This window comes from Camellia sinensis, chromosome 7, assembly GCF_055761805.1.
Source record: "Camellia sinensis isolate YWXY chromosome 7, ASM5576180v1, whole genome shotgun sequence".
Classification (NCBI taxonomy): domain Eukaryota; kingdom Viridiplantae; phylum Streptophyta; class Magnoliopsida; order Ericales; family Theaceae; genus Camellia; species Camellia sinensis.
Window position 1 is genome coordinate 54,251,490 of NC_138967.1, and position 27,827 is coordinate 54,279,316.

Consider the following 27,827-nt stretch of genomic DNA (forward strand, 5'->3'; position numbering starts at 1 on the left):
TCACTGTGGTAAGTTTGGCCAGGTTCTGAGCCATGATGATAAAGTTGGAAAGTAAAACGTGTCTTAGACAATAGTGTCATGAGACTGTAAAATGGAGTAATTGATTATCTTGGTTAACCATCTGTTGAATGCTATTGCTTTATTCATTGCTTATATGTGGTTTAGTATTTTGCTACTGGGCTGTGGCTCACCCTATATGGGAACATCATTTTCAGGCTCAGGTGATAAGCTACCTCCAAGGACTTAGCTTGGAAGGGACTTGGATTTCGAAAACTATCTTTAGTTCATTGTCTTTATTTATTAGTACATGTAAACATCCAAGCCTAGGGCTTTTCTTGTATTGAGTTAGAACTCATCTTTTTATATCCAAGTGTTGGCTTGGAAAGATGTAAGCCTGTAGGGCATTTTATTCGATGTTACATGTAATGCTTTTATTTAGTAATACTCTGATGAATGAATTAATGAATTGTTTTCTTTAAATAGTGCATGTCAATGACATATATATAATGGGTTTATTTTGAGGGCGTTACAATAACCATCGTTATTATTTCACTACTACCACCATAGTCACCACCTATTATCACCACCACTACAACAATTTGTACAATCCTTCATCTCTACAACTATTGTCACCGTTGCCATAACTACCACCACCATCATTATGCAGTCACCGCTCTCTTTGTATCACCATTACATTACTCCAGCGTCGATTTTAACTTTTCTAAGACCCAAAGCGAACCCTAAATATGAAGTCTTTCATATTTATTTAAAAAAATATTGATCAAAACATTTATGTATCGAATTTTGTTTTAAATTTTTACATTTAATAATGCTCACAAAAAGGTTACTAAAATTTACTTAAATATCAAACAAAGTTTACAATAATAACAAAAGACTAAAATATAAGCTGTAGTACCAAATAGAAAGTAAATTAAGTCTTCTACTTCTTTCTAGGAATAGTGACATGTAAATAAATCAAAAGTGATTAACATCATACTAACTTAATCCTCAATCATTACAAATCAAATAATCAATGAAAGACTATTTAATAAATAATAATAATCAATGAAAGAAAACATAAAAAATAATAAAAATATGTAATCATAATAGACAATATAATCAATGATCAAATAAAAATAAGAAGTCATCTCTATTACAGAGTCTATATCTTTAAACCCAACTTTATATTACAAATTTAAGACTTTCCAACATAGTTGAACAAATACAAAACAGGAAAACAAAAATCAATATATAAAAAGCTAAGAAATATGATAGTTTTTCAATTAATTTGTAAGTCCCTAAATTGTCTACATTATCCCTAAACTATAGTTTATGATAGTTTTTTTTTTTAACAGTCTATGATAGTTTTTCAATAATATTTTAAACTATAAAAATAATTGTTTTAAATGGTCTCCTTTTTTTATTTTTTTTATTTTTTTGGGACTACGGTGCATTTCTTAACCTGATTTAACACTTAAAACTAAATGTATTAAGTAAAAATAAATTAAGTCTGTTTGATAATAAAAAAAATGGTATTGTTTAAAAACTTAAGTTGCTCTTAAAATATAAGCTAGAAATTTAAAAAAATTTAAATAACAGAAAATTTACTTAATTCTATTTCAATTTACAAATATTTATACATAAGTATAAACATAATCGTTATAACCTCACAAACTTTGCCATCACCACTACTACTACTACATCCACCATCGCTATCACCACCACCGCCGCCACCATCCAACAACCTTTCACAAGCACCACCTTCATTACTATTGCTATTGCTACCATAAGCATCGTCATCATTTTACTACCACCACTAAAGTCGCTACTACTATTACCACCAATTACTACAATCTTTCATCTCTACAACTATTATCACCGTTGCCCTAACCACCACCACCACCACCACTATTACCACCATTCCCACCATTCCTACCGCCCTTTTTTTATCACCACTACATTACCCTTCTACCATTACCACAATCATTATCTTTCTATCTGTAGCACTATCGTCATTAGCACTGTAAACACCATTGCTGCCTCCACCACCAACTCAGTATCACAACATAAAATTAAAAATAATAAATTTTTAAAAGTTTAGTATTCTGTATTTAATTTTCAGTTTTATCAAACATCACCTAAATCTAAGGATGTTTGCACCTTTAAAATTTTGTCTAGTCTTCTATCAATCTGTCTGTTTGAGTACTTTTATAAATATAAAGTGAGGTTTAGAGATGGTGTTGTCCTTCTCAACTATTTAAAATACAAAATTCTATTGAGAGGAGGTTGAGACTCGCAACCAAGACCGTTGATCTGGTAGGTAAGACCTTTATTACTTAAGTAACACACAATATGTGTGTTTTTTAATCAAAATTAAAATTTATATTTTAAAAATTTAACAACACACCTCATAAGACCTTTGCCATTTGAGAGGCACACAATATGTGTGTTTTTAAATCAAAATCAAAATTTATATTTTTACAAATTTAAATTAATACTATTATAAAGTGAAAGTTTCTCAAAGTGTCTACGTCGCATATTTCTAATATTTTCAAAATACCCTTAGAATAGTTATTTAAAGCACAAAATTATATTTAGGGCAAACTTCCCTTTATCGCTTGTGGTTTAGGTCATGTACGGTTTATTTCTCTAACATTTGTAAATAACTACATAACCCCTTTGTGGTTTATGGACTGAAGTGTACTGTTAAGTCGGTAAACAATTTAAAGAAAAAGACAAAAATACCTCTATATTTTTGTCATTTGTTTAGAAAGTAAAGTGCACTTTAACCCTATATGTTTTAATCTATGTGCGATTTACCCTCTTAAATTTTAAAAATGAGCATATTACTCTTTATGTGTGTCACGTGTTTCATACTTGCTATTAAGTTGAATGGACACTACAAGAAAATGCACTTTTGGCGACTAAAGTTTTAGTCAACAAAAGTAAGGTTTTTAGTCGCCGAAGCCTTTTCTCGACTAAATATTTTGGTCGCTAGATTTGTCGCGGGAAAACGGTCGGGGAAGGTTTTGGCGACTAAAAAAAATTTAGTCGCCAAAAGTCCTATAAATTGCTACTAATGTTTTAGTACGGAAAAGTACAAGGTATTGGCGACTAAATATTTTTTAGTAGCCAAAAGTCATAAATTGGTGACTAAATATTTAGTCGCCAAAAGTTTTCAAATAAAATTAATTTTCACTTTCAGCAACTAAAACTTTTATCGCCCAAAGTATCATTTATTATTAGCTACTAAATATTTAGTTGCCAAAAAAAAATTAATTTTCATATTTTTTTTTAGCTACTAAACTATTTAGTCGACTAAAGTCTGATATATTTTTGACTACTAAATTTTTAGTCGCCAAAAAATATTTGGTTTGTTTTTGGCTACTAAATTTTTAGTAGCCAACAAGTTTTTTTTTTTTTTTTTTTTTTTTTTTTTTTTGGCTACTAAACATTTAGTCACCAAAAACTTTATTTAGTGTTTTTTTTTTTATTATTAATTTCTGCACAACCTGTATTTATTTCGTACAACCTGCACCCTATATATAAACAAAACAATACATATGTCTATTTCTATTTCACTTTCAACCATCCAAAAATTTGGTCTTGTAACATCAAATTCTATACAAACCAAATATAATCCAACCCAAAATAATAATTCCATACAAACAGATAATCATACAAAAATGATGTCCTCCTTATACAAAAAAGAAATATCCACTAGTAATCTATACCACCAGAAAATAACTTCATCTCTGTTGGATCAACAACTATTGCAGTAATTGGTAGTGGAAAAGATCGAGTTTGTAAAAGTCTTCCAGTAACAAGGTCCCATACCTACAATACGAAAATAAGTCAGTTCGAGAAACAAAAATACTCATGCTAGGAAGATATTATTATGAAACATTTAACATAATTAAGTAACCTTGCATGTGCCATTGAGGGAGCTTGATAAAAAAATTGAACTTAAGCCACTTGATGCAGTTAATAGGCTCGTTATAGAGGATGAAAGCTCCAACGAAAAATTTAGTTTTAAAGCCACAGTCCAACAATCTGTCTCGTCTACCAAACTTCCACCAAACAATGTGATTACAAAGTCAGTTATTTATTTTTCCTGAAAAATAAAATTAAACGACATTCAAATACAAACATTAAATTGTTGAAGAAACGAAGATTCATTTTTTTTACCCGATCGTAGGCCAAATAATGATCATGCCATCTTTTGAACCAGAAATAACAAATGAATCATCGCTGGAAAATGTCAAGCAAGTCACTGATTTTCGATGTGCGCACCAAGTCCTGAGCAATCTCCCATTTGAAATCTACAAATTACCATGACACTCAATATTTGAAAATAATGACTACAAATAATATATACAAATTAAGCTAATGGCCCACAAAGACAACTATTCAGTAATTTTTTATATTGTGATCAATTTAATGTAAAGTACTGATGAGATTAAAAAAAAATGATCATTGCATGTGGGGCTACAAAAAGAGTTTATTAACCTTCCAAATTCAAGTGATTGTAACCAATGATCGCTATGATAGATGAATTTTAAAAGTAATTACTAATAGCATTATTACTTTTGTCCAATTAATCAAGTGATTGTAACCAATGATCGCTATGATCCTTAACTTTTTGTTTTCTTGACACATGTCAACACCTGACCTTGGTTTGTCCAAAGGGTCATGAGTTTAAACTTGCACTTGATAAAATTGCACAATGTGATAATAGCCCTGATATGCATGGTGGAGGATTTTGTGAGCTAATAAGGTAAAGAGAGCAGATTGTGAAATTTTTTCTGATAAATTTGGTGACCATGTTCAATTATGAAAGCAGATTCAAACAGGTTCAAACACTTGGTGACCATGTTCAATTTGGTGACCATGTTCAATTGTGACCACAATGTAATAATAGCCCTTATATCTTTTCCTTTCCTCTATGATAACTTGAGCATATAACCTACCATATTAAAGCTTTGAATTCTAATGTATCTGTTTGAAGTAAAACAAATATAACTGATGTTACCACTAATCAACAAATCTTTCCAAAACTCTTAACTCTTGCAACCTCCACCTATGAAGACTTTTTTGGCTAAGAAAATGGACATGAAGAATTTTTTTTTTTTTTCTGTTGATAAATCACATGTACATCAAGATATTAAAAAAATAGGAAAACTATTAATCCAATTTGGGCCATTTGTTATGCTTTTCTGTTGATAGCAGTATGCTCTGTTTCTGCTCTATCTAGGAAATGGTAGTTTGTTTGTGTTGGCTGGCTTGGTGTAGAGGTTCTCCTCCATTGATTTATGTTCTGTACTCTGTTTGATTCTTTTCATCTTTTCAATAAATTTTGTCATTCACCAAATAAACAAAAATAAAAGAATTAAAATGGAAAACCAAGTTATTGCACACAAATGGATAGATTCCACACTATGTCAACAAAATATATAAAAAAAAAAATTCTTCCTCTTTCTACTCATGCTTCTAATTTTGTACGAGCACAAAGACAAATTCAGTTTCATAAAATGAATTTCTACACGGTTCTCATCTCAATAACTACATCTCCATAAATATCGAGCAAACAGTACATGACAACTTAGGAGGAAATAAGATCACGCAGATTTTGATAATAAATAGATAAGAATGATATAATAACCTCTTTGTGTATAGCGCGGCCTTTGGTTCTGTTTCTTTTTGAATTTTGTGTTTTACATGCCGAAATAGGGTGAAGAAGATGTACCTTCTGGGATCTCCATTGTGCCTTTTGTAACCCCTTTCTCTATTCTCCATAGAAGATAATTTTTTTCATCAGTTTCCTTGTCAGCCTCAACCAAAGGTGCTGCAATAGACAAAAAAACTTTCTTATGCATCATCAACTACATGTTTCTTAAGAAGATCCACAATGTGCTTGTAACTACTTATGCTATGTGCTAATTTAAACACACTCAGATCACAAGATCAACTTATGCTAATAAATCTCACGTAGTGTATTGGATGTAAAAATCCCCCGGAATCCAAGACAATCCAATCTTGGATCCTTATGCCATTGCCATCGAAGACTATTTCCTTGTGAAGCTGACATGCCAGACTGATCAACAGCACCTCCCCAGCCAACAGAAGCAGCCACTGGTTCTTCTGCTGATGAAGACTTCTCGGTTAGGTTTGTGCCATACCGTTGCCAACAAGAGAAAGCCTCTGCCATATTCTCAATATCAACCTTGGACCTCAACCTGTATCTGTAGCTCCAAAATAAACAAAAGTTGAATGAAAGATTTATCAACTATTTTGATCATTGAAAAAGAAAATAATCCTGATTCCTGAAGGTTTGGCCATACGAAATAACACCGATATAAAACAAATAAAGTAATACTAATTTGGGTCATATCCTAAGATCAAACGCCTAGGCAAGCTCAGTTGGCAGTCATACCATATTACCTAAACGTGTATGCAATTACTATGAGGAGAAAAGAGACAAAAAAAAAGTCCTTCAATGTAATGTTTTCATAGTACATCTCGCTCTAGCAGTCATTAGAAATTACAAGACAAGTTGCTATTTCTTTAATATTTGAGTTTTTGTCTAATGCCGCTCCCCCTCTTGATCCTCCTTGGCCTGAATAGATTCCTTGGGCTACGAATCCCAAATACTTGAGTAATCTACTCAGGAATCTCACGATCAATAAGTTTGACAAAGAAGGGCCTGTTAAACATTCTCATTAACAAGTTTTGCAAACCAAAGCAACAAATCAAAATAAATTAGGATCCATTTGGATATGTAGATTTGAAGTGAATGGATTTGGTATTAATTCAACGTAATATTCTAGGTATGGATCTAAACTATAAATTTGAGAATTTTAGATTAATGGATTTGAAATAACTAACTGAACATGGTTATTTGAAATCCTTCCATAAATGATTATTCTCCGCATACAAAAATATTAGCAAAATGCATTTTTCCTATCTCTATGCATCCTTCACTTTAGAATTATCAATCTATGTCCACTAATCAATCTTCTTACAAATCTATAAAGCTGAATATCAAATCCCTTCATTTAAAATCCACACACTTATCAACATTCATTAATTTTGATCACTAAAATTTGAGCCTGCTCTAATTTCGTTTTAACATTTTGTCAAACACATGGTGAGCAAGAGGGTGGAAAACAACAACAATAAAAAGCATAGACCAAACAACAGCAACAAATAAACTACCAACAACAACAATAGTAACATCATCACACACAAACTAATTGATTAAAAGAAAATTAGAATTGAATGGGAGTACGATTAAAAATCATTATGTAGGACAATAGAAGAATGAATTGGATTTAACAGGGTGTGCTCCAATGGTTGAGAGAGAGAGGAAGGAAAGGGAAGAAGAAGGGGAAATACCAGGGTGTGCTCTAATGGTTGCTGCGAGTGAGAAATAGAGAGAAAAAATGCTGCTCTTGGGAAGATGGGTTGTACCATCGCCGGTGAGGAGGTGGTTGTACCGTCACCAGTGAGGAGGTGGTCGTATCTTCGTTGGTGAGGAGGTCGGTGCTCATGTGCGAAAGTGGTGGCCGGTAGGAGGGTCGCCTGCGATGGAGTGAGAGAAAGAGAGAGAGAGAGAGAAGATCGATGATGAGAGAGTGAAAAAGGAGAGGGCTGTGTAGGGTAATTAATTAAGGACAAATGTCGACTAAATTTTATTTTAGTAGCCAAAACGTTAACCAACAGCGACCAAATATTATTTTAGTTGCTAAAAGTAATAATTTAGCGACTAAACATTTTAGTCGGTAATTAATTTCATAAATCCTGCCAAATATTGAATTTTCCCTCCAAATATTTTAATTCTTTGGTGACTAAAATATTTTTTAGTCGCTGAAAATCAATTTTTGGCAACCAAACTTTTGGTCGCCAAAAGTCTGAAAGTAAATTTTTTATTTTTCATTCGGCGACTAAAAAATTTTAGTAACTATATATACAGCGACTAAAACATTTTTTAGTTGCTAATTGTGGCCTTTTTAACGACTAAATTTTTTTTTAGTAGCCAATAATCAATATTTCCTGACTAAAAAAAAATTAGTAGCTAAATATTGTACATTTGCCGACTAAAAAAAATTTTAGTCGCTAATTCGACATGTTTTGGGGACTAAATTTGTTTTAGTCACCAAAAGTGTATTTTGTTGTAGTGGGAATATTTAACGGTACACTTCAGTTCACAAATCACGTAGGGGTTCTATTGTCATTTCCAAACACCAGGGTAAACCGCACATGATCCAAGTCACAGGGGATAAAATGAAGCTTACCCTTATATGTAACATCACACCTCCACTAGTACTATTATAAAGTGAAAGCTTTTCATGGTGCCTACATCTCATCTATTATAAAGTGAAGGCTTCTCATGATGTCTACATTTCATATTTTGGATTTTTTCAACATCCTTCTATAACAATTATTTAAACACAAAATTATATAATGAGGCGAATGGAACTTGAACCTAAGACCTTTTATCTAAAAAACATCTTTACCATTTGAGCGGCACGAAACATATATATACTCTTAATTTAAAATCAAAATTTATATTTTACAGATTTGTAGCAGCCTAGGTTGAGGCCGACCTTTTTATACTCTTTGATTTGGAGTCTTTTGCAATCCTTTTGTCTGCAGAGTGATATTAACCTGAAAATGAAGAAAAAAAAAACACTTTATTATATCAAATATCATAAGTTAAAAGACTAAAAACATAATATAGGAAGTCTCAAAGTGTAACATTTCGGCTCAGATCACTTATATTAAGGGTTTAATGGAGTTATACTTAAAAAAAAAAAAATTCTACAGGATGGCTGGTGCATTTGATTTACTGATAATGGTTATACAAGTGGTAAGGGAAAACAAAATATATTTGTGAGATAGAACAACCCGTTAGTTTCTCCTATGCATCTAGTTGTTCAGTATTGCTGATCAAATGTTTTAGTGATGATCCCCGTAAGTTGGCACTCATGTTGATTTCAATCAATTGACATGAGTTTCCATGTCTAATTTTTGGATATAAATTTAGGCCTTGTTGGTAAGTTCTATCTTCTTCTTCTTCTTCTATATTTTTTTTCTTTTCTTTGAGTCGTCTCTTTTTCTTCTGTGACTCTTTCTGCATAAAGTGGGGAATATAAACGTTCTAGTACACAGATAGGATGCCTGGATCAAAATGCTAATTTCTTTTGATCTTGAGATATCTAAGGTCTCAATTCTATATTTTACTGATGAAAATCCAATGGATTTTCTGCTAATGTTGAAACTGGTTTAGATATGTTTCTTTGGTTGAGTTCTTTCTTCTCAAGAAAGGATGAAGAAATCATTTTGTTGGCATATTGCATATATTTAGTTGAGGGTCTTAAGTTGTTCTATGGTGTATGTTGTTGCGTTCGACACTGGGTAATTCCACCATTTCAAAAAAAAAAAAAAAAAATTCAAATTAAGGGTTATATGTGGTTTGTGCATAAATTGGTGGTAATCCCTGTGTGTGTTTCGGCATGAACAAACTAGTATGGGTTAATATATCTCTTCAAAATTCCAAAATAAAAAGGTTTCATAAAATAAAATAAGAAGGCTGCTATGGGTTGCTATGGGACTATGGTAGTGTTTGGATGCTGAAACTTTCAGTAGTTTTGGTGCACAGCAAAGGTAATTACTGATAGAGATACCGGGAAGTCTAGAGGATTTGGGTTTGTGAACTTCTCGAGTGATGAATCTGCCGGCTCCGCGATGTCATAAATGGATGGACAGGTTAGAATTAAATGAATGTAGGAAATGTATTGCACATGTATTTCATTGTTCTTATTTTTTGTTGCCTAACTCCTCTGCGCTTCCTTTGCAGCCACTGAATGGGCGGAACATCCGTGTGAGCTATGCTAATGATAGACCATCTGCTCCTAGAGGTAACTTCGGTGGTGGTGGTGGTTACGGTTCCATGGTGGGTATGGTGATGCCAGAGAAAATGGGAGTTTTTCCGGTCTAACCCGGATGAATTTGTGGGTGATCCTAAAGAGCTGCTTAAGGCAGATGAATTGCTCGAACAGACAACGAAGACATTTGAGATGCTTGGCATCGAAGACGAGGGGTTGAAAGTGACCTTGGCATCTTTCCAGCTGAAGGGGGATGCGGGTCAGTGGTGGAAGTTCACTAAGGGTCGTATAGGAGGTACATGGGAGGCTTTTGTGAATGCTTTCCAGGAGAGGTTCTTATCTCCAGCAGTTAGGGAGAAGCTGAGAGACCAGTTCTGCCAGCTTAAGTAGTCGAGTTCTTCAGTGGCCGAGTTTGAGGCTGCATTTACTAGCTTGTCCAGGTTTGCACCTGAGTTGGTGGCGTCTGAGGAACGCCGTTGTATCGAGTTTGAGAAGAAGTTGAGGCGTGGCCTCAAGCTACGAGTTGGGGGAACTATGATCCGGGATTATGGGCGTATGGTTGATGCTGCAGCCCACATGGAAATCATGATACAGGAGGAGGAGGAAGGACAGAAGGGCTCCAAGAGAAGTCAGGATGGTCAGAGTGATGGTAGGAGATAGAAGGGTTTTAATTCTCAACAGTCTCAGTGTAGCTTTTCTAGATCGACTTTTCCTGTGCCAAGTGCTAGTTCGGGGAAAGGCAGTCAGGGAGACATTACCTGTTTCAAGTGTGGCCAGCTGGGCCACAAGTCTCCAGTTTGTCCTCAGAGGGGAGGAGTGCAGAGAGCAGCATCATCTTCGGCTCGATCTCAGAGCCAGAGTCAGGGTAGAGGCCAGCCACTCTCGTGTTATCAGTGTGGTCAGCCAGGGCATATGAAGAGGTATTGCCCACAGTTGGGTGGCACATCTAGTGCATCTGGTTTGAGGCAGATTCAGGGTCAGCAGCCAGCTCAGTCGGGTCAGGCCTCGAGGGCCAATCAGGGGGCTTCATCGTCCCAGTCGGTGCAGCAATCTTATGCTCCTAGGGGTGAGTAGGTTGATCAGAGGTCGTCTGGGCGCGTGTACGCTGTTACCGCGCAGGATCTTGTGCCGGCACCATCAGTTGTGAGAGGTACCTTCTTGTTTTGCAACTCGGTTGCTAGTGTTTTGATTGATACGGGTGCATCTTATTCCTTTGTGTCTGCTGCATTTGTATCTGTTTTGGAGTTGGAGTTAGCACAGTTAGCATCTCCTATTTGTGTAGTGTCACCTCTTGGGGGTGAGTTGATCTTGAAACAAGGTGTTAGGGGTTGTGATATAGAGGTCGACTATCGTAGACTTCCGTTTCCTTTTGTGGTTATGCCCATGAAGGGCTTCGATGTTATTTTGGGTATGGACTGGTTATCGTCATACCGGGCAGTTATTGATTGCTACCGCCAGAGGGTCACTTGTTGTACCGTGAGCGGGGAATGTTTTCATTTTCTGGGGGACCGGGTTGGTAGTGTTTTGCCACCGGGGTACGATTCGCGAGGGCGGAGTGAGCTTAGTGGTCTACTTGCTAGCTTTTTGAGTAGTGAGTGTGATGAGACCCAGATTGTGTTGCCACGGATGGTTTGTGAGTACTCGGATGTCTTTCCCGAGGACCTTGTTGGTTTGTCACCTCACGGAGAGATTGAGTTCTCTATTGACTTAGTGTCCGGCACGGCGCCGATTTCTATGACACCTTATCGTTTTGCCCCAGCCGAGTTAGCTGAGTTGAAGATCCAACTCCAGGAGTTGCTAGATAAGGGCTATATACGTCCTAGTGTTTCTCCATGGGGAGCACCGGCCCTCTTTGTTAAAAAGAAAGGTGGTGCTTTGAGACTTTGTATAGATTACCGGAAATTGAATCGGGCTACGGTTAAGAATAAGTACCCTATGCCTCGTATAGATGATCTGTTCGATCAGTTGAAGGGTTCCCGTTGTTTCTCGAAGATAGACTTGAGATCGGGTTATCATCAGTTGAGAGTCAGGGAGGAGGATATTCCGAAGATGGCATTCCGTACGCGGTATGGCCACTATGAGTTTTTGGTGATGCCATTTGGGCTCACCAATACACCGACAGTTTTTATGGATTTGATGAACCGGATATTCCAGGAATTTTTTAGATCGCTTTGTAGTCGTCTTCGTGGACGACATCCTTATTTATTCACCTTCTGAGGAGAAACACAAGGAACACTTGAGAGCGGTGCTTGAGTTACTTAGAGCCCATAAGCTTTATGCTAAGTTTGGGAAGTGTGAGTTCTGGCTAGAAGAGGTCAAGTTCTTAGGCCATGTAGTTTCTGGGGAAGGAGTGTCTGTTGATACATCCAAGACGGAGGCAGTGCAAGATTGGGCACAGCCTAAGAGTGTGTTTGAGATACGCAGTTTTCTGGGATTAGCTGGGTATTATCGCCGGTTTGTGAAGGATTTCGCCAGGTTAGCTTCGCCTTTGACTAGATTGACTCGGAAGGGAGTCAAATTTGCTTGGAGTGAGACTTGTGAAAAGTCGTTCCAGGAGTTGAAAGTTAGACTGACCACCGCTCCAGTATTGATTATTCCGGAGAGAGGGTTGGGTTATGCAGTCTATTGTGACGCCTCACGAGAGGGTCTGGGTTGTGTGTTGATGCAAGAAGGGAAAGTGGTTGCCTATGGCTCACGTCAGTTGAAAATTCACGAGAAGAATTACCCTACACATGATTTAGAGTTAGTAGCTGTGATATTTGCCTTGAAGATTTGGAGGCATTATCTTTACGGTGAGAGGTTCGAGGTATTCTCGGATCATAAGAGTCTGAAATATCTGTTCACACAGAAAGAATTGAACTTGAGGCAGAGGAGGTGGATGGAGTTTATTGAGGATTATGACTTCGAGTTGCATTATCATCCGGGAAAGGCCAATGTGGTGGCCGACGCCCTTAGCAGGAAACCTGTTGGTGACATAGCTAGTACAGCCATTCGGGAGTGGAAGATGTTGGGTGCACTTGGGGAGTTTGATTTGCTTTTGGGCGAATCCGTTGAGGCTGCGGCCTTGTTTTCTGTTGTTGCGCAGCCTACACTTGTGACTCGAGTGTTAGAGGCTCAGAGGGGTGACCTTGAGGTAGAATCCCTCCGAGAGAAGATCTCCAGGGGGAAGGTTGAGAAGGGTTTGACGGTGTATCCCGACCTGAGTGCGAGATACCGAGACCGTCTGTTTGTGCCGGAATCTTGCCAAGAGGAGGTACTCCGAGAGTTCCATCATTCACGCCTTGCGGTGCATCCGAGAGGTACTAAGATGTATCGGGATTTGGGTCGCCAGTTTTGGTGGCGGGGTATGAAGAGAGATGTGGCAGTTTTTGTATCAAAGTGCCTTACTTGCCAGCAAGTGAAGGTCGAGCATCAGAGGCCAGCGGGTTTGTTGCAACCTTTGCCTATTGCCGAGTGGAACTGGGAGCATGTCACTATGGACTTCGTTGTAGGTCTTCCGAGGACTCAGCGGGGTAGTGATGCTATTTGGGTAGTTGTAGACCGGTTGACTAAGTCGGCGCACTTTATTCCTATGCACGTTAGAGATTCAGTCGATCTTCTGGCCGGTTTATATATTCGGGACATAGTGAGGTTGTACGGGGTCCCGGTGACGATCGTCTCAGATTGAGATCCTCGTTTTACTGCCAGGTTGTGGCAGAGTTTGCAGAGTGCCTTAGGCACTAAGTTGACCTTTAGCACGGCTTATCATCCTCAGACTGACGGGCAGTCCGAGCGTACTATTCAGATCCTTGAAGATATGCTTCGGGGTTGTGTTCTTGACTTTAGTGGGTCGTGGGAGAGGCACTTGCCTTTGGTGGAGTTTGCCTACAACAATAGTTTCCAGTCTAGTATCGGTATGGCACCGTTTAAGGCCTTGTACGGCCGACCGTGTAGGTCTCCGGTTTGCTGGGCCGAGGTGGGCGACGCACCTTTGCTGGGTCCGGAATTGGTAAGGGAAACGACGGAGAAAGTTGAGCTTATCCGTAAGAGGCTTGTTACAGCCCAGAGTCGTCAGAAATCTTATGCTGACCGTAGGAGGAGACCTTTGGTGTTTGAGGTAAGTGATCATGTCTTTCTGAAGATATCACCTAGACGGGGATTGATGAGGTTTGGGAAGAGCGGGAAGTTGTCCCCTCGGTTCATTGGTCCTTTTGAGATCCTTGAGAGGATTGGCGAGGCTGCTTATCGTTTAGCTTTACCACCGCAGTTGTCCGGAGTACATGACGTGTTTCATGTGAGTATGCTTCAGAAGTATGAGCCGGATCCATCACATGTGTTGGATTGGACCGATTTAGTGGTTGATGAGGATGTCTCGTATGAGGAGAGACCGGTCCGGGTCTTGGATAGACAGGATCAAGTTTTGCGAGGCAAGACCATCCCTTTGGTAAAAGTTTTGTGGAAACATCACGGGGTAGAGGAAGCCACATGGGAACGCGAGTTGGAGGTCCGAGAGAAATATCCGGATCTATTTGTAGATGCTTGAGCATATGTTGCTTATTTTGTTGTAATATTGCACCTTAAGTGTATTGAATATAACTTAAGTTGTGAAACATAGTTTATGTTTTGGTTAATAGAAGTATTTCGAAACTTGCCTCATAATGAAAGGTTAGTGTAACACTGTATATGTTGAATGTGTTGTAGAATTGGAGTTATATCATGAGATTGAATATGATATGGAAATGAAAATTATATATATTGAAAACTGTTGAATTTGAAAGGAAAATGCATGTTGATAATGCAAGTTGTTATGTATAATGTGAAATGCCTCTTGAAAAGAGATGGGATTGACCGGTAATGGGTCGGGTTGTTTAATAGAATGTTGACATATTGTGGGAAATAGAGAAAACTTTTTTTTTAAAAAAAATTTGTAGTAATTTCGGGGACGAAATTCTTTTAAGGGGGGGAGGTTATAGCGATCCCGGTTTTTCCTTCCTTTGTATACTGTATTCTGGACTTGGTTCTGTGGACTTGTTTTTGTATCATTATCACTTCTAGCCTTTACTCTTTGTATTAGGGTCCTAGGTTGTGATGGGCAGGTTTGAAACAGGTTGGTTGCACTTTGAAACCAAAAGGTGATGCCCAGATTTTGGCCTTCACGCTCGAGCGGAAGTTTTAACGCTCAAGCGGGCTCTTCGTTGTTGCTTATACGCTCGAGCGGGAGTTTTGACGCTCGAGCGTGTTTTTCCATCTCCCAGTACTTTACTCTGCAGTCCCTCCGCTCGAGCGGAGAGTTTGGCGCTCGAGCGGGTACCATCGCCTGCAAAACTTCTGGAAGTGTGCAATCGACGCTCGAGCGGCTCTTTTCACGCTCGAGCGTGAGTCTGTGTCTGACGCTCGAGCGGGGATTTTTACGCTCGAGCGGGGAGTCGACTACATAAATCCGAGACCCGACTTTCTGGATCATTTTTCATCTCCCTTTTGATTCTAAAACCCTAGAACCGTCTTCTCCCTCCCCCTACACACCTTCTCTCTTAGGTTTGATCTACTTAGAGTGTATTTCTACCCTAAGTTCTTTGTTAAAAAGATAGAGTGAGTCGAGGGCTTCTATTTAATCTGAACGTTTGGCGGTTTGGAGCACATTGGAATTTGGGTCTTCATCTCCGTCTTCTCCATTCGGGTTATTTTCTTCGAGGTAGGGATTTCCTACTCCATCTTATAAGTTTTGTTCTAAGTTTTAGTATTTTGATATGTTGGGGGTGCTTTGATAATTTTGGGAAAAACCCTAGTTGTATTAATAAATTAATTTGTATAATTAATTTAAGGAAATTGGGAAATTTGGTTTAATTCATGAAATTGAGGAATTCACTGATTAAATGGTGTAGTTGGATAACTTAAATCACTCGCCTATTTAAATGTTGATATATTTATTTCCAGTCTAGAAATAACTGTTTTGGGCTATCGGTGGAGGATAGTCGTATTTGTTGTAGACATTGCATGTGGATTAGGGAAAATTGAAACTAATCAATCTGTTTAAGTCATAAATTTAGACTATTGAATTAATACAGAAAATACATTTATTGATTGAGCATTGCATATGCATATTGTTTGGGAAGAGATAGGAGATGTACTCCACGGTTTAGGGGAAGATAGGGATGGACCTCTAAACCGAATTTTGTTTGGGAGGAGATAGGGGATGGACTCTATTAGCATCACTATTATGTGTGCTTATTATATTGAAGTGTTTTTACATGTCATTGATACAGCACTAAAATGTGTATCAAACGGGAAGTATGAAGTGTTTTGATATGAGCCTGAGTCTCATCTGTGTTGTTGATACTGGAAGTAATGTGAATATAATATATATAGTTCACTGTTGTAAGTTTGGTCAGGTTCTGAGCCATATTGATAATAATGAAATTGAAACATGTCATAGACATTAGTGTCATGAGACTGTATTTAGTTATAATTGATTATCTTGGTTAACCAGCTATTGAATGTTATAGCTTTATTCAATGCTTATATTTGGTTTAGTATTTCTCTGCTGGGTTGTGGCTCACCCTTTATGGGAACATCATTTTCAGGTTCAGGTGATAAGCTACCTCCAAGGACTTAGCTTGGGAGGATTTGGCTTTTGGATTTTGAAGACTAGCTTTAGTTAATTGTTTTTAATTGTTAGTACATGTAAACATTCAAGCCTAGGGCTTTACTTGTATTTGAGTTAGAACTCATATTTTTGTGTCCAAGTGTTGGCTTGGAAAGATGTTAGCCCGTAGGGCATTTAATTTGATGTTACATGTAATGCTTTTATTTAGTAATACTCTAATGAATGAATTAATGAATTGTTTTCTTTAAATATTGCATGTCAATGATATATATAATGGGTTTATTTTGAGGGCGTTACATTGGGTTAAAGCTGTGCCAGTGGTAGTGTTTTAATGGTCCGGTTGCCTAATTAGTTCCCTGTTTAAATGATTGGCAATCTTTGAATACTGGTGATTATCATCTGGTCTCTATTTTTCTGGGATCACCTTGAATAGATTCAGCCAAGGTTGATATCAATCACGCTATAATTGAGTTGAATATGACTAGTTTTCTTTTGTTTGTTTATTTATTTACTTATTTTTTTAAATATAATTTATAGTCTATATAGGAGGTGCTTAAAAAGTTAGTGAGTAGTAACATGGTTTGTCATCCATTTTATATTGGTTAAATCTTGATTGTTTGATATTTGCATTGTTGGTATCTGAAAGACAGTGAAACAGTGGACTGAAGTTGGTTTTTGTTTTCTTCCCCAAGTTTTTTTGGTTGGGCTGGCAATCCTCATAAATTCGCCCAAGCTCTTGAATGAGTTATATAATTGTGTTTGAAATTTGAGTTGGACGTGGGCACGGGGAGATCTGTTCTTCACTTTGGGTAGTTTGGGTATGGATTGAAGAGGTCTAGTATGGCTTGTGGCATACACCATATGTCCCACAATTGTTTATTTATATGTAGATTAGACATTATAAAAAAAAAAAAGAAAAAAAAGAAAGAGCAATTGATTTGATAAATATAACTACTGATTTTATTGTTTGTGACTCAGAAGTTTAATTTTAAAATTTTTGATCAATTGTTCCAAATTTTATTCTTTTTGAACTATAATGACAATAATTTCAAGTATCACAATACAACTTACTTATTTGTGTCTTTGTTCATATTATAACAATCGGTTGCGGTCAACTTCTGTTAGTGATTTTTCAAGCAATAAAGGAATTTTTGGCGTCTCATGGGCCACAGTTGTTGGTGACGGACAATGATTGATGATTGGCAATAGTGTAACAATATAAGGATAAAAATGAAAAAGAAAATGTCTTTAAAAATATTGATCTATACTTCTCAACAAAACATATTATTAACAATGTCCTTCAAATCAAAACATGACAATCATTGGATTTAATGTTAAAAGTTGATTTTATTTTATTTTTAATTTTTTTTAAATGTATAAAAAATAAAGAGGTAATATTACATAAAAAAGTTAAAAAATATAAAAAAATTTACTTTTAACCGAGTTGTCAAAACAAACCGTTATATACACATAAAAGCGAATTTATCATTATTATGTTTCCAAATAAATGAAAAATACGATTTTAAAAAATAGTTTACTTTTTAATAACAAATAGTGAAACTATGTGATTCTGATAATTATAAATTTGAATTTTTAATGAATAATTCATACATAATTTTACAAATAAACCACTTAAATTATCGGTGACTTGGAGTGGATTTCATGGGTCAAAAGGATTGGACCATCCAATGTAAACTTCTGAGCCCACAACCACAAGACTAACTTATGTGATCTCAAACTCAAAACCAAAACCATCTTTTTCAATAGTTCCTGTCCATATATCATAAGCTTCAAACGAAAGCTTCAAAAAAAATAATTTAATAATAATTGATAGTCATGGTACCCGCCCTTGAAAAGGTATATAACATATCCACTTTATTCTGTAACAAAAAAAAAAACATATCCACTTTATTATATATTTTTATAATAAATATTATGTAATTTTGTAATAAATATTACATATTTTTTTTATAAGAGTTACGATAATTTGTAATTTAAAAATGAAATTAAGCGTTTTGTGACAGTGGTACTCGTTTTTGTAGTAATATTATACATTTTTTTATCCGAATATTTTCTAACCACAAAATGTGTAATAATACTACAAAATACGTAATATTATCACAAAAATATGTAACTTTATTTCTGAACTATAAATTGTCGTAATTCTTACTAAAAAAATATATAATATTTATTACAAAAATGCATAATATGTTAGAAAAAATTTATGAACTAATATAATTTAATTAATAAAGTAATTAATAGATGTACGATAAATAAAATATGAAAGTAAATAAATTCGTATAGAGTAAAATATAGTTGGCCTGTGAGATTGAAAGGGGTATAGTTACTGTCATAAAACTATTATTTCTCCCCATGTGAATGTACAACCTGAGTGCATCGATTCCAAGATATAACTCAAGTGCTCACAACCTTCCTCATTCGATATTCATGTTCATCAAGAGGATATGAACGAGTCACAAACTATAGTTGCTTAAAAATACAAAAGATAGATCAAACTACACTTCATAATAAAATCTCAATATATATTTTACTCATGTATACGCTTGTGTGTCTCTTATGTGTCCTCCATCTTTAGAAAACATAGACATATATAGAGGTGAAAATCTTATAAGAATTAATACATAATATTTAATCATAAAATAATTATAATAATTAAACTTGATAATATCTTTATAACCGAAATATTTAAAACTAATATTTATGGTAATAACGGTCCAACAAATTAAATAGACATAATTAATTTATTTTTATTAAAATTCTAACATAATATACATCACAAAAACACATAAACATGTAGATATGGTAAACACACATATATACATGGAAGTAACATGGGATAGACTTTAGTTCTCTTTTCTCTTTTCAATAATGCTACTTACAAAAAAACAAAAAAAAAACACACCAAAAAAAAAAAAAAAACCCAATAATAAAGAAGAATATATATATATATATATATATATATATATATTAATGTGCAATAAGATTAATTTTAAGTGTAATTCTATCACAATTAAAACATACCCAAATATTATTTAAATCTTTAATTTGTCTCTGTTTTCTCCTGCATAATGTTGCCTACGGTTATGCTATGTAGCTCGAAATTGACCCGAATTCAAAACCACATCGTTTCGTCGTTTTGATTTTTTTTTTTTAATAACTGGCAGAAGAAGAAAAATCAAAAAAGAAGAAGAACAAAGAAGAAGAACAAAGAAAAAGAAGAAGAAGAAGAAGAGAAGAGGAGAGTAGCAGAGAGAGAGAGAGAATCATCAACCAAAAATCAAACCCACCCAACACATCTTCATCAACACAGCATAGAGAGAGAGAGAGAGAATCATCATCAACCGAACACATCATCATCATCTTCATCACATCTGAAATGTTGAAATGGTATACTTAGAAACTACCATATCTCCTGCAATGGTATAGTTTCTAAACCCACCATAGAGATCAACAAAATAAAAAAAAAAAAAAAAAAACTTCAACATGTCATCCTCATACACAGATCGGAGGTGGAGATTAGAGATCGGAGGCAGGGCTGTGATGATCGGAGGAGAAGGCGAAGGCGGCGATCGACCCGCTTTCTCTCTCTCTATTCCCTCTTCCCCCTATCTTCTCTTTGTCTTCCTCTTCTTCTCTGCTCTCTTTGTTTTAGACATAAGGAGAAAAAAAAAAAAAAAAAACTGCTCAAAACGACGTCGTTTTGAGCAGTCGGGCCATTCGGGGCAGAGAGATTCGAGCTACAAAGGATTATCCTGCTAACGAGTAAGTTTGTGGAGAAGAGATAAAAAAATATATATGTAAATTTCATAAATAACTATGTTCTGTTTAAATGAAATGAAAAGGTTTGAGATTATATTTTATAAAATTATGAAAAATGTAATTTTTGAACGTAGAATAATTACATGTATCTAGCTCAATTAGTAAGAACCCTTTCATTTGAGAAATTGATAATTTTACAACTACAGACCCACAGCATTTAGAGTTGCATCAGCTGCTCAAGCCACAACAAGAGTTGTCATTAACAGCTAATCAGCTAAAGCCAAAATTGAAGCTACAGCTTATGTCCTAGTTAGCTAGAAGATAGAGTTTGTTAGATTAGTTAGTTAGTTACGGATATTATTAGTTTGTTAGATATATTGTATAAATATATCCATGTAATCTGATATTGAAATCAATAAAGAAGCTTTCAATAATTCTTCAAAAATTGAGGAACATAAAATATTTTTCTTCATATTATATAATCACAGCTACCAAATTATTTTTTTAGTATAAAGAAGTTCAAAAATCATATAAATAGTTTTTTTGGGGACAGGGATCTATACACATTTTTATATAAAGAGAAGGTACTTTGTGAATAAGATGAACAGAGTTTTGTCAATGTTGAAATGAGATTAAGATTTAAAGAAATCAACGAGAACAAAAATAAGTACATTGCGTGTAAGGCCCCGGTGTCCCACATCGGGAATGGAGGGGCAGTTATTGGGCTATAAAAGCAAAAAACTTGGACCCTTATATAGCATCGAGGTCTTTTCTCGGATGGTGAAATCCCTAACAGAATTCCACAGTTAAGCGTGCTTAAGCTGGAGTAGTTCTAGGATGGGTGATCCACAGGGAAGAACAAATCCGTGCGGGCGCGACCCAAAGCGGACAATATCGATGACGTGTGAAGGGTTGTGTAGACACCCCACTTTTGACCGACCTTAAGACTCAGACATCACCAGTTGAGCACTCGGTGATATTGCATGTTGTGCTTGTTCAGAGGCCTCAGAGTCGCGGCTGCGAGCCCCGCCTCTAGACTTCCGGACCTTCTTCGGTGCCTTGCCTCGGTTTGCGAACCAGACTCGATTTTCTCTGTTTCTTTTCCTGAGGGGAGGGAGAGGTCCCGTAGACCATCTCTCAGTGGCCGTGGGCTACATTTGGTGGCCATAGGCCATTTTGCCCATTTCGGAGCCCGGTTCCCGGTTTTCGGAGCCGTCAGGCTGTGTGCCTCGGTTCGGGACCGCCTAACCATCTCCGTTTACCCCGATTTTCGGCATACTTCTTATTTGCTCCCTTTTGAGGGACACTGGGGTCTTGGAAACCCACTTCGTGGCCGAACGCCACTTTCGGTGCTTAACAGCCCATTTTCGGGATCCCGAACTGCGTGTTTTGGCTCCCGAGTATTCGTTTTGCATCGGTTTTTGTTCATTTTTGGCAGGCACCTCTGTTTCATCATTAGGAAGGCCATGGAAGGATGGGAGGCTAGTAATTGTTGCAGCAACCAGTTATCTCTCCTCCGGAGCCCTCCGACACCCGTTTTTCCAACTTCCAGGTCAATGTTGAACACCTTGGAGTTAGTGTTGCCAACTTTCAACCACATATTTGTGATCTACACACTTGGGAGGATCCTAAAAGTTTATGGCCGGCCATTAATTTTTCTTTCCATTTTTGCCCCTCCTCTTCCGGGCCAATGTTGAACACCTTGGGCCCACTTTCTTGAACTTTGAACCACATATTTGTGATCTACACACTTGGGAGGATCCTAAAAGTTTATGGCCGGCCATTAATTTTTCTTTCCATTTTTGCTCCTCCTCTTCCGGGCCAATGTTGAACACCTTGGGCCCACTTTCTTGAACTTTGAACCACATATTTGTGATGTACACACATGGGAGGACACCAAAAGTTGGTGGGAGGCCAGTAATTTTGCCGAAAAGCCAACTTCTTTTTGATCAAAAGTGGTTCAGCATGAATCCGGGAAGGAGAAAAAGCTGCGCGGCTTCACCGAAACGGGCGTAACTCTTTGCACAAGAGGAATTAAGATATGAGGCCACCACCATTGGAGAGCTTACTTCCGGGGCTTCATTTTGAACTCAAGAGTCTCCCAAGTCCAAGTCCGGGGGGGAGAGATGTGGTTGGTTGAAGTCCGCTTGGACTGAATCTGCGCGGCTTCACGGAAAAGGGCATAACTTTTTCTACAGGAGGAATTTTAATGCAAGGTTTGCGCCATTGGAAAGCTAACTTCTGGGGCTTCATCCTAGGGGGTGGACGGCCACTTTTTCTGGCCGGCCGGCCACTTTTTTCTTTGACCTAGCCGGCCGGCTAGGGGAAGTGGCCGGCCGGCCACCTGCAGCAAAATACCTAGCCGGCCTGCTTTTTCAGGTTGAGTGCATTCCAGTTGTGCCTTGGTTTTCCCCCCAAAATATCTACATCGGGGGGACCCTTTTGGAGGAAAAAAAGGCCTCATTTTTCCCTCCTCCTTGGCTAGACTCTTGGCTCCCTCTCTCTAAAATTTTGCTGGCCTCCCAACTCAAGAAAAGGGGTTACAAGGCTTGCTTGGAGGAGATACATACATAGCATTTCTAGCATGTTTGTATACTGCTTTTGGGTTTTTACAGTTCTGTAAATATGCTTATTTTTTGTCCCTCTTCAATGTTGTAGAAGGGAATTTTTCAGTTTGGGCATTGAATATACCACTTGCCTCTTTGGCCACCTTTTGGTCCATTTTCTTGCATAAGAACTTAGCCTTATCTATGTCTGTTTTTGAAGTTTTTTCAGTTCTATGAAAGTGCTTATTTTTGGTCCCTATTCAATGTTGTTGAAGGGTCCTAACCTGTTTGGGGACAGCAGCTATGAGTTGCTTCTTTATCTCATGTTTATTCCCCATTTTTGCATGCTTGTTTTGCCATGTTTTTGTCCACTGTTTGGCCATGCTATAAACTGGAAAAGTGCTTATTTTGGGACTGCCTTGCTTCTGTATTTACATTCCATGTCCATATTGTGCATGTTTGGCATAGCTATAGGCCATTTCGGATGCCATAATCCATGTTTCGGGACTTTTCCATGCATCAGGTGTGCTTTCGCCTCATTTCGGGGTTGTTTTCCCCCAAATTTTAGTGCTGAAATCCCATTAGCATGTTTGCATATCATTCTGTATGTCATTTGCATTGCGTATGCATCGCCTCGGTTTGCGTGCCCGTGTGCACGCATTTCGAGGCACCTCATTTTCTGCCATCGGCATCTTATGTGAGTGCGGCTGAGGCTCTCTCATGTTAGTATAAGTCCATATTGCATTCTGTATGTCATTTGCATTGCGTATGCATCGCCTCGGTTTGCGTGCCCGTGTGCACACTTTTCGAGGCACCTCATTTTCTGCCATCGGCATCTTATGTGAGTGCGGCTGAGGCTCTGTCATGTTAGTATAAGTCCATATTGTATTCTGTATGTCATTTGCATTGCGTATGCATCGCCTCGGTTTGCGTGCCCGTGTGCACGCATTTCGAGGCACCTCATTTTCCTCTATCGGCATCTTATGTGAGTGCGGCTGAGGCTCTCTCATGTTAGTATAAGTCCATATTGTATTCTGTATGTCATTTGCATTGCGTATGCATCGCCTCGGTTTGCGTGCCCGTGTGCACTCATTTCGAGGCACCTCATTTTCCTTCATCGGCATCTTATGTGAGTGTGGCTGAGGCTCTCTCATGTTAGTATAAGTCCATGTTGCATTCTGTATGCCATTTTAGCCGTATTGCATTGCGTATGCCATCGCCTCGATTTGCGTGCCCGTGTGCACGTATTTCGAGGCATCCCATTTTCACAGCATAGTGCATACTAGGTTGCATCTTAGATCGCATCCATGCATTTTGTCGATTTGCGTGCCCGCGTGCACGCATTTCGAGGCATCTCTCTTTCATGACATCGTGTATGTTAGGATTGTATCTTAGTTGCATTTCATGCATATCATGCATATTGCATCGTGTTCGGGATAGAAGTTAGCCCGGGCACGGGAAACGAGGTACATTTCGTACTCCGAGTGACGGAATGTATCTCAATTCCCCAGTCACCGACTCTCCGGATTATCCATGATGGAGTTAGGTTTTAGCTGTGTTTTCATGTGCATTCATCCCATATTGAATTGTGCATTTCGACTCCTCGGCCATCATGCCTCGGTATGCGTGATTGGTGGCACGAGGATCGAGGCTTGCATATATCTGTGCAAATACATTGCTATGCCCCTTTCCTGCTCTCTGTTGCAGCAAATAAAGGATCAGCAACTTTTCGGAGCTTGGCGCGCTTTCCAAGAATAACTGCTAAACAGATGCTAATTGGGGCATCCCGGTGGATTTCGGCACAAGACAACCCGGACACGCATCATCCATCAGAAGCAAGGCAGTCCCTGGCTTGCATGCCAGTTTTATTCTTTCTTAGTTAATTTGTTAATTAATTAGGAATTTGTATATTATTTGGACTGTAACATTTGGACTGTACTATTCTTTTATTCGGGACGGTATATTTATTCGGACCCTCTGCGCGAGGGCACAACTATAATAAGTGTGCGTGTGTGTGTTGTATGTCTTCCAACCCCACGTCTTTCTCCCTTTTATTTATCCGCTTATGATGGTTAGATTAGGGCATATTTCAATTAGCATACAGTATGATAGCATGTTTGCATTCATTCATCTGTATTGCATGCACCGGGCTCGGCGCATCATACTAACTGCATTGTACTTTCAATTCCAAAATTGAATACATGATAGTTGTAGCATTTCATATGACATGTTTAGAATAGCCGAGCCTGCTATAGTTGCATTTTGCATGTGTTGCATTAGACATTTCTGTATACTTAGGATCATGCATGATTTCTAATATAGTTTCTGTTTTGGCTTGGAGTACTCGGTAAGTTTTATACTTTAGCATCTTCGCATGTGTGTGAATGATTGCCATGATAGCATGCTTGCCATGAGGCTAATTGCTTATGTGATATAACTGCCTGAATGCCTGTGGGTGAAGGTTGGGTTATTTGGATTGGAATAAATCATCAAATGTTTGCTTTAAGCCCACTAGATAGTGGCAAAACCGTCTTTTCTAAGCCCACCCGAGGGTGGCAAAATCTGCATTTTAAAGCCTACTTGCGAGTAGCAAACCATCTTTCAAATAAACAAGCATGAAATGTTTTGTTCCAATTCGGGCGACCCAGTCTATACTTATATGCTGTGCGCATCACATAGTAACCTAGGCTAATAACCGGAATAAGAACATACAATGTTTTCAAAAATAGATATCATGGTTAGTAGAGGCCGATCTTTGATCGGGCGAGCGGGGGTGCTCACGAAGTGACCTTCCCCAATCGTACCCAAGTTCCCGAGCCGAGGCAACTTTGGTGATGACGGACACGTGGCCTTTGGCACCGAGTCAGGGTTTCCTAAATTTCCCATTAAAAAATATTTAGGTGGCGACTCTGTATCTGGCAAAGCAGTCCATGTTTGGCACTTCTTTCAAAAATCTGTTTTCTCAAAACGATTTGCCGGATTTGGACTCTTTGGTTCAGACTTAGAACCGTGACGATTTGAAGAGTCCTGAGCTGTAGTGACCCCAAATGAACAGAACGGGAGCTCGTTCCTCCCGGGGCGTTCGGGGACGTCTACAGTTTCTGGCGACTCTGCTGGGGATTTAGAGGACTTGACTCGAACTCATGATATCTGTTTTTGACTACACTTGTGTGTTTCTTTGCATTGCATTTGCATTGGCGCGCCTAGGACACCGTGTTTGCCATCTGCTATTCCTGAACGGTTTGCCGGAGGCTTGTCTTGTCAAGGCATGACCATAAGGCTGACCGATTGTGGGCTCTGCCAGTATGGGAACACAAACCCCGGTTTTACCGGGGCACCCTCTTTGACCATTCGACCTAGTGCATATTCGGATCCATAGTGACCATTCCAAACTAGGACAGGTTGCTTACCCGTTTATAGGTTGTTTGAAACCACTGTGTGCGTAGTGAAACCCTAGCTCCTGACAAAATAGGACAGGGAAACCCTACCCCTTCATAGGGGTGTTTTGGCTCTCACTTATCTGTTATGTGCTTTAGAGTGCGTCTCTACAGGAATGCATGTATCAGTGTATGAGTTTGGGCATCAGGCCTGCGGGCACCAGTTTGCGAATTTGGGCATCAGGCCTGCGGGCATTACTATCAGTATTTGGGAGTCAGCTTTACCTGGGGGTATCAGATTCAGATTTTGAGGTCGAATTTCGGGGCAGAATTCAGTAGAGGGCACACTCATTCAACTATGCTCGTATCTGTTCAGATGGAATCAGGCTAAGATGCTGTCTGTTTTCTCTTTTGCTAGGTAGTCTGGGAACCATAGCTTCAGAAGGCTCCGATATCCCCCGAGGTTCATTGAACTTGTGCTGATAGACTTTGCTAGGTCAGAGATTCAGTTCAAGGGCAATCAGTGTTCCTTCGCCAGAGGCAAGGTAAAAAGGGCTAGTCGAGCACAAATCACCGGTTCAGCGATTACCAGATCAGTGGCCCTTATCCACCCCACCAGTGAACAGTCAGGCTGAGGTCTCAGTTTCTACTGCAGGGATAGATACCGGTCAGTCAGATGGATCAGCAGAACACGTCAGGGATGGAGGCAATGATGCGCTAGATGCAAGAAAGTATGAAACTCATGCAGCAGGATGCTGCCCGTCAGGCGGAATTTGTCAAACAGCAGTCTGCGATCATGGCTCAGCAGGCCGAGCTCATCACCAAGCTGCAACAGCAAAGCGATGCGTCCACTTCACAACAAGTTCCTCCCCCAACAGGAGCTCCAGCACCTGGGGAGACGCCAAACGTCCAAGATGATACGGACATTCCGGCAGGGCCGGCTTCGCCCCTAATTTTACCCCAACTATCCAAAACACCTACCAATCTACCGGACTCTCCCTCCGGGTTCGAGGTCGACCCCTCAGCGTTGAAGTTGAGCAAGCTTGAAAAGTTGTTCAAGAAATCCCAAGGGGTAAAGTCCATCCCGGGCATTGAGGACGGGTACACCGACGCAGCTGTAACTCTGCCGGACAGGTTCAAGATGCCTCACATCGACCGTTTTGATGGGTCAGGAGATCCCATGGTCCACTTGAGCTTGTTTTCAGATGTTCTGCGCCCGATGGGCTTGACAAGATCACAAAAGCTCTCCCTTTTTGGCAGGACCCTGTCGGGTATTGCGGTCACCTGTTATGCCAAATTGGAGGATTCAGTGAAACGGAGTTGGGAGGACATGGCCGAGGCCTTCGTCACACAATATTCATACAATACCCAAATCGAGATTACGACCCGTGATCTTGAGGCAATGAGGCAGGAGCCAAAGGAGAGCTTCTCAGAATTCGTGTCTCGGTGGAGGGCGTAGGCCTCGATGATGACTCTAAGGCCTACTGATAAGGATCAAATTCGGATGATTGTGCACAATCTCCAGCCCAAGCTAATGCAGAGAATGATTGTAATCCCCTTTCCCACTTTCTCATATTTACACGATATGGGGGTACAGATCGAGGACGCTATGAAGCAGGGCCTTTTTGACCAGGAGAAGGAGCAGCCCAGGAGG